This window comes from Bos grunniens, chromosome 11 (genome assembly GCF_055505025.1).
Source record: "Bos grunniens cultivar Pamir isolate PY7600 chromosome 11, Bosgru_T2T1.0, whole genome shotgun sequence".
Classification (NCBI taxonomy): domain Eukaryota; kingdom Metazoa; phylum Chordata; class Mammalia; order Artiodactyla; family Bovidae; genus Bos; species Bos grunniens.
Window position 1 is genome coordinate 10,123,532 of NC_141175.1, and position 10,590 is coordinate 10,134,121.

The window sequence follows — 10,590 nt, forward strand, 5'->3', positions numbered from 1 at the left end:
CAGGGAAGCCTGGCGTGCTGCAGTCCATAGGGTCGCAAAGAGTCGGACAAGACTCCATGACTAAACAATGACAACAACGCTACATATCAGTCAGCAAGTAACTTCTACTCTTACCAAAAATTTTCCCAAAAAGAACAAATTCTAATCTTAGTCACCGACCAATCAGCACATACACCAATCCTTAACCTTCGTTGTGTACACGAAAGATCAGTGTTTCCTGATCTCAGACCTTAAAGCCATCGTCCCAAATTGAACTCAACTTTTCAAATTATCAGGAAAAAACAACTAAAACCAAGAGGAACTGCTGCAAGAACCTTTTCTCCATGAATCTATTTACCTGTCTCACCTGTGGCTCTTCCAATGTGTGTCAGAAACCACACCTCAAGGCAGCATGGGCTGTGAGAAAAGACACTTGAGGAGCCCTCTGTGTCTCCCATAGCTCCATCTTGGGCAATCTGTTCACCCTCTCTGAGCTTCAGTTTTCTCCTCCAAAGACCAAAGTCGACCCCCACCTACCCCGCAGAATCAATATGAGGCTAAAAAACAAGGTGTCGAGACTTTGTAAAGTGCTCAAATATTTTATGATGAAGGGACCTCAGATCCAACAGCTTTCTCGTTTTACAGGTTCAGATCAGTCACTGGGCTCTCGCCCTTTATTCCATGTGTCCCTGTAACAAACATTTATGGACTACTTACTCCGTGCCGGAAGCTGCGCCAGGCACGGAGGACCGGATGGTGGGCAGAGAAGCCACAGTCCGTGGTGTGACAGGATGGCACACACCGTACCGGGGGACTCACAGTTACGCTGAAGAGCAAGCTGTTACACCTGCGGGCCACGTAAACCATTTGGCTTTTTTCTGAGAGAAACCAGAAGCAGAGGGAACACCACACTCAGATTGTTCTGGCTGCCGGTTACTAGCCCTGGGCTAGGCCCTGAACGTGGAGAAAAAATGCAGACTGACTCTGCAAAGTCTGGAATCGGGGTGAGAGGAAGCTGAGGCCGGTCACACAGTGTTACTACCCGCTACACCAGGGCGCTGTGGGAACCCAGTGGGAACAACCCTAGACACCAGTGGACTCAAAGTGCTAGAGATACGGGGCCTAGAGAGGGGGGGGGGAAAAAAACAGCTACAGAGAGGGCACAGAACAAGAAATATCAACATAGTGAAAGTCCCTAATTCCACATAACAGACTTGATTGCCACAAAAAGAGACACACCAAATTCTCCAGAATTCACTAATTTGTTTTCCATAAATATTTAGTAACTCAGAAATGTATCAAAAGCACAGATTTCCCCTGACCTACTTATCAAGCTCATACAAGAGTGGGTGAGAATTACTGTATCCAATAAATACGAACTTAATTATTCATCATTCTTTCGTCTCTAATAAGATGATTTTCATGGGAACTTTTTTTTTCAAGGAAACTTTTGACAGTTGAGGCCAAATATTTACATTTTCTTCTGATTACTCAAGTAACTGTCTTAACCTTAAAATACAATCAGATAATAAAAACATTTAAATCCTAATGAGGGAAAAGTATAATGTTGCATGAGTTTATATTATATATGAGTTTATACTAAAGTCCCATTATTCACATGGAATCACAGAACAGGGGGACAGCAAGAACTTGGGAAACCAGCCTTCAGTTCCTGGACGGGTCTGAGACAGGCCCACCCACGAGGTTGACTCCATCCTCCCATGCACCAGCATCTTCTGCTTTTGTTGGGGTCCAGGCTTGCGTGCACAGTCCCAAGGCAGGCTGAGCACTGCCTGCTAGCCGGGGTGCTCCCAGCAGCCTGCCACCCTCTCCACACTTTCCACATGCAATAACTCACATAACTCATAGGCAATAAGTGAGCATCCCCCCAAACAGGCATCCTGACAGCCCTGGATGTCAACAGGTTAACAGAGCTCACCCTGACTGAATGTTCATGACGTGGAGCACTATGCTAAGCCCTGTTCCTCTCATCTCCTTAAAGTCAGGTAAGAACCAGGGGGAGGTAAGTATCATTGTGCTTCCCGTGTTGATTAGCAAACAGAGCATTGGTCATTTGCCTGAAGCCACAGGGCTAGCAAGTGGGGCCGGGACATAAACCCACACAAGCCTGACTTCAAGGTCTGCTAGAAGTGCTGCCCTGTCTGCTTCGCCGACACTGAGGCGGTGTCTCCTGTAAAGAACACAATGGACCTGAAAGCTCTGCAAAATAATGGGGGTGGGGGGAATGTGCCTCTCCGGGTCTGCACAGTCTGCTCTCCTCAGAAAGTGCAGGTGAGAAAAGCCGGACTCATGCCTCCCGTGCGGAAAAGCCATGGAACTGATCAGTGCAGGGGATCAAAGAGAAGGGGCTCGGGGTGGTGCTGGGCTGGGACCACCTGTGAGAAGGCCCCAAGCAGAAAAGGGAGAAGAATCACTTGTGGGCCCGTGAGGAAAGCCCCAAGGACTCCTCGAGCACTCTATGACCTCAGAGCTGGTTTCTCAGACGCCGTGGCCATCACCTTCACCTTCACCACTGACTGGCACCATCACCGCTACACTGGAACCCAGAGAAAACAGCCAAACAAGTGCTTCCTGGTGCTGCCCCAACACTAAGGATAATCAAGTACAATGAGCACTCTGTAAGCATAAGTTTCTGTCAGGCAGGGCGCTGAGCAACCCACAGCATTATTTCACAGAATCTCCAACAACAGCCTCCAGGCAGGTAACCCTGCCATTCCCATTATCGTCACTGAGACTAACAATGGGAAAGACGCTTGCCCACGGTTACAAAGGTTGTGTGTGGATGAGTCAGAATCGGAACCCAGGTCTAGCGCCAGAGTTGGAATCTGCTTGGCCACATCACTTGGGGTCCTCTGTCGTCACCACTCCCCTTCTGGTCACGTTCTGTTTGCACCTGATTCCTCCACTAGCCGTCAGCTCCGAGGGTAGGACACAACTCTTCCATCTCCACGTGGCCAGCACTCAGCAAAGAGCTGGGCCCAAAGCAAGAGCACAGCAAGGCTGGTGGATGAATGCCCACAGGAAGGAAGTGGCCCCAGAAATGCCTCAGGATGCCCCTCGAGGAGGCCAACCCAACCACTGCTCCCCATCCCTCATCAGCAACTACAGACCACCTACTCAGCTCCCTGCGGCCTGCTCCTCCACTAGCCCACCTCAGCAGCCACGCTTCTGAGGAAGGGGGAGGTGAGCTTCAGCAAGCGTGAGCAGTTCATTTTCAGACTTATCCTTCTTTCTGTTTCCCCGTCTTGTCCTGGACTATCTGGAGCAAATAGTTCTTCCCTCTCCCAAGACTCAGTAGGACAAGTACCACCATTCAGACCCAAAACCTACAGCTGGCAGACAGCTGTGTGTGTCTCGGTCAGCACTCAAGTACCTGGAGAATGAAGCAACAGAGTCCAGAGTCTGGGTTTCATCAGAGACCTGAAGACCTATCGAGAAGAGTGTGCCAGCATTTGGTAGCATGACTTGTCTGAGCAGAGGTCCATCACGAGGTCCACCAAGAGTCTACCCTGGAAACGCGGGAGCAAAGAAAGTAGGAGACTTTCCCTGTGCAGAGGAGACACGGGCATAAAACAACGCGTGCAATAGCGAGGTGTATGCTCCAATCCAGGTTACTCACACAAGAATGCCAAGGGAGCGCAGACAGGAGTGGTCACTTGCAGAAGAATTCAGTGGGTTTCACAGAGGAGGTGGCAAGCCATTCCCAAACCACAAAGGGAGAAGTCATTGTTTCCTGCCTCCGTGACCCCCACACTGCCCAATTCCGCACCCCTGGGCCCTGTTCTAGCTTCAGTGACCTGTGTGCCAGTCTCCCTGCAGAGCATGTGAGCACCTCATGAGGGCAAGGACTTTGAGCATCTCCTGTGGCTCACCCTCCACCGCCCAGTAAGTGTCTGCTAACAAAGATTATTAATAACCCAGCAGCTACCCCTTGTGGAGCATCTACCAAGACCTATTCCTGCAAGTACTTCCCACACATGATCTCGTTTCTTCTTCACAAAAAGCCCCCAAAGGCAGATCCTATTATCACCATCCATTTAACAGATAAGGAAACTGAAAGGAAGGAAGATTAGGTAAATTGCCCCAAGTCATATCGCTGGTAAGTGACAGGGCTGGACTTTGAATCATGGGCTGAAGGGAAAACCAGTTTTCAATTACTAGTGAACAAATCCCTTTTCCTTTCTCTTTCTGTGTCTGCCTTGCATCCAGATACATGGACTGCCCTTTAGTCTACTGTTCACTGGAACTGGAGCCTTTTCTTCCCTCGAGAAAAACAAGGGCTGTCTCTTGTTAGTCTTCTAAACAATGACTGCTGACCATTACTGAGTAAACATCAGGGAGAGTGGGGGAGAGTGGAGACACAAAATTGTGCTCAAGGCGTCGGTGAAAAAAAACATCTATTAAAGAGGAACTGTATGTACCAATTAGAACATTTTCCAATGCTGGGACACTTTCCAAAAGAAATCAAGTAAATAAACACAGGAGCAAAAGTATGTATAGGATGCTATTCTTTGCGTAAGAGAAAGAATATATAACAAACAAGAAAATGATAATAGTGGTTACCACTAGAGAGAAGACTGGGAACTGGAAGCTTGAGACAAGAAAGACACTTACTTTACAATTTTCCCCCCTTGAAATACTTATCTTTTAGAAAAAAAAAAAAATCTATGTGTGATTTTTTTTTAATTCTTAAAAAAAATAAGATAAAAACATCATTTAAAGAAACTCCTTATTGCCAAGCCTTTTCCAAATGCTCACGTACATATGACTGCAACCATGAAAAAAAACTTGTATGTTTGTGAAAATTGGAGTGAACTTAATTTGTAGTGAAAGAGGACTGTGAAATAACTTTCGTCTTTCATGTTGAGCTTCACTAATTTCACGATAAAGCTGTTGCAACTTTTTTTTCTTCAATAAACAAAATGCACTTTGAAGGTACAGATACAACATCCATATAAGCAGCAGGGATAAGATGCCACACCTTCTTCTGAAAGTCCCTCATTCGTCCCTTCAACAAGTATTTAATGAGCACCTACTGTGTGCCAGACAAAGCACTCAACAGGTATTTTTTGATAAACAGTTCAGTTGGTAAAGAATCTGCCTGCAATGCAGGAGACCCTGGTTTGATTCCTGGGTTGGGAAGATCCACTGGAGAAGGGATGGGTTACCCACTCTAGTATTCTTGGGCTTCCCTTGTGGCTCAGCTGGTAAAGAATCTGCCTGCAATGTGGGAGACCTGGGTTGGGAAGATCCCTGGAGAAGGGAAAGGCTACCTACTCCAGTATTCTGGCCTGGGGAATTCTATGGACTGTATAGTCCATGGGGTCACAAAGAGTTGGACAACTGAGCGGCTTTCACTTTCACTATGTGCCAGGCAAAGCACTCAACAGGTATTTTTAAAAGAAGAACTAAGTAACGGGTCATCAGTGTCCTCCCTCCTGCCCTGCGGGAAAACATGCTCATCAGAATGCCAGAGCTAGGATCACTCTTGCCTGATGTTCACATATCCTCTCTCAGCTAAGAAAACTGAGGCCTGGACAGGGGAAGGCCTGATAGAGGTCACACGAGAAGCGAAGGCCTCACAATGACCAGTCCTGCTCTCCTTACATAGGACGTTCTATTTTGTTGTGTTGAAAGATGGGTGGTCAGGGAGGGGCAGAAACAGACCCTAACAACAAAGGCCTAATACATCAGGTGTCTTCACGTATCTAGCCACGTGTACTCTTCACAGCAACCTCTCAAGGTGGGCATGATTATCCCTGTGTTATAAATAAGCAGACTAAAGCTCTGAGAAGTCAAGAAACTGGTGTGTGAGGCTTCGAAGGCAGCTCTGTCTGACTTCCGAGCCAGAGCTCTTACCCTCCATGCTGAAAAGGAAAATCAAGTTTAAAAGGTAGACTGGAGCCATATCACGGAGAACCCTGGATGCGATATTTTCATTAATGAAGTTTCTCTCTCAACCTTGGATGCGGTCACTCAAACACTACCAACCAAAAAGCCAATTCTCTCATTACCCAATACATTTTCTAGCTCTCGTGGACCACCAAGTTTGGGCTTTCCTTTGAACCCACAGAGCACGATCATTACCCAGAGCACAGCACTCTCTGAGTCATTTACATAGTTTCTGCTGGGACAGTACGGGATGCCTTTAGAGCCTCTGGGTCCTGCCACACGAGCACAGACCCCAGTAAGGACCCACATCTGAGACAACATCCCCATGATGCCACTGGGTCATGCCACACCAAATGGTAGTGAGAGAGGCCAGCACCATGGCAGTTGGTTCCCCAAAGTCCCAGTGCCTGAAACGAAGAAAAGTGCAGGTTCATTCAGGAGAAGCCTCCTCCTGCCGCTCTTCTGTCCATGCAACACAGGTGGGACGAACTGGTCACACTGCTGGTGAGCAAAGGCAATGAGGTCACACGCTTGGCTATGGGATACTCTTCCAAATAGGAGGGAGTCCCATCATCTTGCTTTCCTCTCTCCATCACATGGAAACCTAACCAAGTTTTGGCATTCCCCTCTTTTGGGTGTCTTCCTTCTGGAATGTGATAAAAATCAGTGTTCATACTCGGATGGGGAAGGGAAATTCCATAAGGCTCAAGTCTGAGCTTCGTGTTCCAATTCAGAGTCTTCACTGGAGTTGGGGTCTAAAGGTCAGCAAACAATTAAATGTTCTGGTGCTTTCCATCTGCCACAGCTGCCTCACAGGCCTCATAGGAAGCAGGAGTCACCATCCCACCACAAACCTCATCCCCACTACCTACCTCAGCCCCACCTCGAACAAGAAAGCGGTCTACCGATTAGAAATCCCCTCCACAGGCTTCCCTGGTGGCTCAGTGGTAAAGAATCCGCCTGCCATTGCAGGAGTCACAGGTGCTATCCCTGATCTGGGAAGATCCTACATACCTCGGAGCAGCTAAGCACGTGCAACCCAATGACAGCTTGTACTCTAGAGCCCACAGCTCTCTAGAGAGCCACGACTCCTGAAGCCTGCACGCCCTAGAGCCCATGCTCTGCAACAAGAGAAGCCTCAGCAATGAGAAGCCCTCGCACCACAACAAAGAGTAGCCCCCACTCGCTGCAACTAGAGAAAAGCCTGCACAGCAATGAAGATCCAGCAAAGCCAAAACTAAATTGATTGATTAAATTAAAAAAAAAAATCCCCTCCTCTTTCGACCCTCAGTTTCCAAACACAATCTGCCCACTAGCACAGAGGCAGCAGACTCATAGCTTTACACAAAGATGTCCTCAGTCTGTCCCACCCTCACAAGCCCCCTGAGGGGAACACAAGGCAGGTACCAGGATGCACACCTCGCATAGGAAGAAACAAAGCTCAGAGGTGAGAGACTGTCCCAGGCAACAAAGAGGCAAAAGCCTCTGAACCCTCATTCCTGTTCTGCCCCCTCACCAGGCTGCCACTTCAATCTTCTGGAGACGACCACTGTTAAGATTTGCAGCAGCCTCCAGGTCCCAGGAGCCAGTCGGCCAAGAACCCTTCCACCCTTCCAGCTTCACACTAACTACTCTTCAAGCACACACATTTCTCAACAGCTGATAGAATGAAAGCCAACGGGCGGCCCCCACCCCACTCCGCCCCAATCGAGGCATGCCCCCTGCAACAGCGACACGAAAAAGCCTCCCCGAGATTGAAAACCAGTGCGCCCCACGTCAGGCCACTGCGAGGCATAGGGGAAGCCGCCGGCCTAGTAACCAGGGCAGCTGAGACCCAAGTCCGACTCAGGAGGAGCACAGGCAAGGCCGAGCTGGCCCTTCCGGCCCAGCGGCGGCAACCCTCGAAGCCTCCAGAATCCTCAGAAAGCCCAAAGCTCCTGCTTCCCCTCAAAAAAAAAAAAAAAAATCCCGGCAGAGGAGAAAGCAGCATTCCCTTCTCCCCGCGACCCCTCACTCACCCTCTGGCCGCTGCTCACCTGGGGCCCCCGCTTCCGGACCTGCAACCACTCGGGGCCCCGCCCCCCCCCCCACCCCTGCAGGTCTCCCCGGCCCCGCCCCCCTTGCACCTGTGGTGTCCTCAAGGCCCGGCCGGTCCGGCCGCTTCGGCCTCACCTCGCAGCCCCCTCCCCCTGGCAAACCTGTGGTTCCCACCTGGCCCCGCCCCCCCCGCACCTGCAGCCCCTCAGCCCTTCCTAACTGCCTCCTCCAGCCCCGCCCCACGCACCTGCGGCCTTTCCCCAACTCCAAACCCGCCCCTCCACACACACACCTGCCGTCCCCCAGACCAAAACCCCCATCCCCATCACGCACCTAAAGCCCCCCGGCCCGGCCCCAGTGCCCCCCAGACCGCCTGAAACAACCCCACCACCACCACCCCCCAGCCCCGCCTCCCTCCCCAAGGCCCCACCCCTGCCCGGCGGCAGGCACCCCCGCCTAAGGGTCCCGCCCCTCGCACCTGCAGCTCTCTCCGGCCCGGCCCTCAGGGTCCCGCCCCGCCCCGCCGGCCGCTCCTCTCACCGCCCGCTCTCGCCGCCGCAGTCCTGGCCGGTCACCTTGACGCGGGCCGCAGCGGCTGCCGCCGCCTCCTCATGGCCCTGGGAACGGCCCAGGCGGCAGCGGCGACTTCGCTCGGAGGCTGGAGCCGGGCCGAGCCGGGCCAGGGCCGGGCCGGGCGCAGCTGGAGCGCGGGCCGACGCGGGAGCAGAGCCGGTGCCCAGCCGCAGTAGGAACCGTCCGCTCCTGGAGGGGGGGGTGGTCTGAGCGGCGGGCCTTTCAGCCAATAGGCGCGCGGAATCGGACTCCTCTCCCCAATCAGCTCACTGCAGAGGCAGAGACACGCAAATCGGCCGGCTGGGCGCTCCAGTGCGCAGCCGCTGCAACCCAGGTCCTCCCTGGCCTCGGCCTCCGCTAGAAGCCCTCAGACGCGGTCTCCGCCTGCAAGGATGCTCTGCAGCCTGCACACTCCGATCAGCGCCCCGCCACGCCCATCTTCTTCCTAGAAATAGCAGTGCATCTTATTCCCCATACATCCTTCCAGGCCTCATACAGTTTCCCTTTGAAATCCCTACCTAAGATTCATTTGTTTTTCAACAACAAAAAAATGGCTTTGTGAGAAACATCACCTGAATGCCCATTCTTTATGACTCGGAGGTAGGCACAGAACACAGAACATCAAAGCCAGAAGAAACCTTCGGGAGCCTCGAGTCCAATCCATTTCATTTATATCTGGGCAAAATTAGGCCTCTCGAGGTAAAAAGACTTGCCCAAGACCACACAAGTACAAAGCTGGGAAATGGAGTTGTCTCATCTTTCGGCTCCCAGATCCTTTTCTCTGTGCCACGCACGATGAGATGAGCAGAAAGGTTAAGTCATTTGATCAAAAGACCCCCGAGATAATAAGTTGTAAAGGCGGCGGAAGCCAGTTCTGTGAAGCCCTGCAAGTCAGAACCACAGAAAATCTCTGTTCTGCCTCCCACAGAATGGAGGCTCTATGTCCTACGTTACTCTGAATGATTCTTGGATGCACAAACAAGTAGTATAAGTCATTTCTGACAACTTTCGAATTCATTCTGCAGTAATATCAGAGTATGAAAAGATTTGTTACTGTCTTCCCATAGCTGATGGAAGAAAAAGAGAGAAACAAATGAACAGAAGAGAAACAGGGTCAGTGGAAATTAATGCATTTCTAAATCTTCAGGGATCTCCAAGGGAAATTTCTGCCATCTTGCATTAAGATAAGAATAATTGTCAAAGAAGCTACTTAGCTATTTTACTGAAAGAGAACAGGAGACAATACAATGCAATGATTCATTCTGCTCAGAACCTCTGTATTCAGAAATGCACAGGGTGGGGGTTGAGTGCTAAAGCTGGGAACTTTTGACTACCTGAGTCCAAACTCTGCTTCTGCCACCAGCAAGTTGTGTGTAGATTAGCACTTTACTTACTGTCTATGGGCCTCGGTTTCTTTCTTGAAAAATAAGTGTGCTGAAAATAGCACCCTCTTCAGAAAGACTGCTGGGAAGATTAAATGAGATGACATGTGGAAGAAGCCCTAGTACCTAACAGTAGCTCAGTAAACATTAGCTGTTGTTATTTCTACCTGTGTGACTTAGGGCAAGCGTGGAAGTTCAGCACAGTGTGTGTAATATATGCTTGCTAAATGGCATCTCTTATTTTTAAAATGATTATGCATAACTTCTAAGTTTTCTTCAATTAACATAGATTCTTTTGTAATATATCAAAAAGTTATTGTAAACCCAAATTTAAAATGAGAAAAGGATCTGAATCCAAATGCCAATAAGCATGTGGAAAGATGTTCAATATAATTAGCCATCAGAAAAATGTAAATCAAAACCACAATAAGATACCACTGCACACCCATGAGGATGGCTATAACAAATGAGGTGGACAATAACAAGGGCTGGTGAGGAGATGGCAAAACTGGAACCCTCAAACACTGCTTGTGGAAATATAAAATGATGCCACCACTTTATAAAACAGTACCTTAAAAGGTAAACGTAGGGTTACCATATGACCCAACAATTCCTAGGTATATACCCAAGAGAAATGAAAGCATATGTCCATGTATAAAACTGGTACACAAATGTTCATAATATCCAAAAAGTAGAAATAACCTAG

General features: G+C 49.7%; 1 protein-coding gene across 18 annotated transcripts in view; it reads right to left on the bottom strand.

Annotated features, from left to right (window-relative positions):
* RALGPS1 (Ral GEF with PH domain and SH3 binding motif 1) overlaps positions 1 to 8,700 on the bottom strand; it is a 299,000-nt gene extending 290,300 nt beyond the window's left edge. For 8 of the 18 annotated variants that reach the window (XM_086325117.1, XM_086325109.1, XM_086325108.1 and 5 more), the window contains exon 1: positions 8,470 to 8,700. The gene's annotated coding sequence lies outside the window, so the exon portion shown is untranslated. Of the gene's footprint in view, positions 1 to 7,910; positions 7,991 to 8,407 lie in introns of those variants that run through there. The other 10 variants (XM_086325118.1, XM_086325116.1, XM_086325111.1 and 7 more) reach the window with 5 other exon arrangements.
* Positions 8,701 to 10,590: the final 1,890 nt, after the last annotated feature.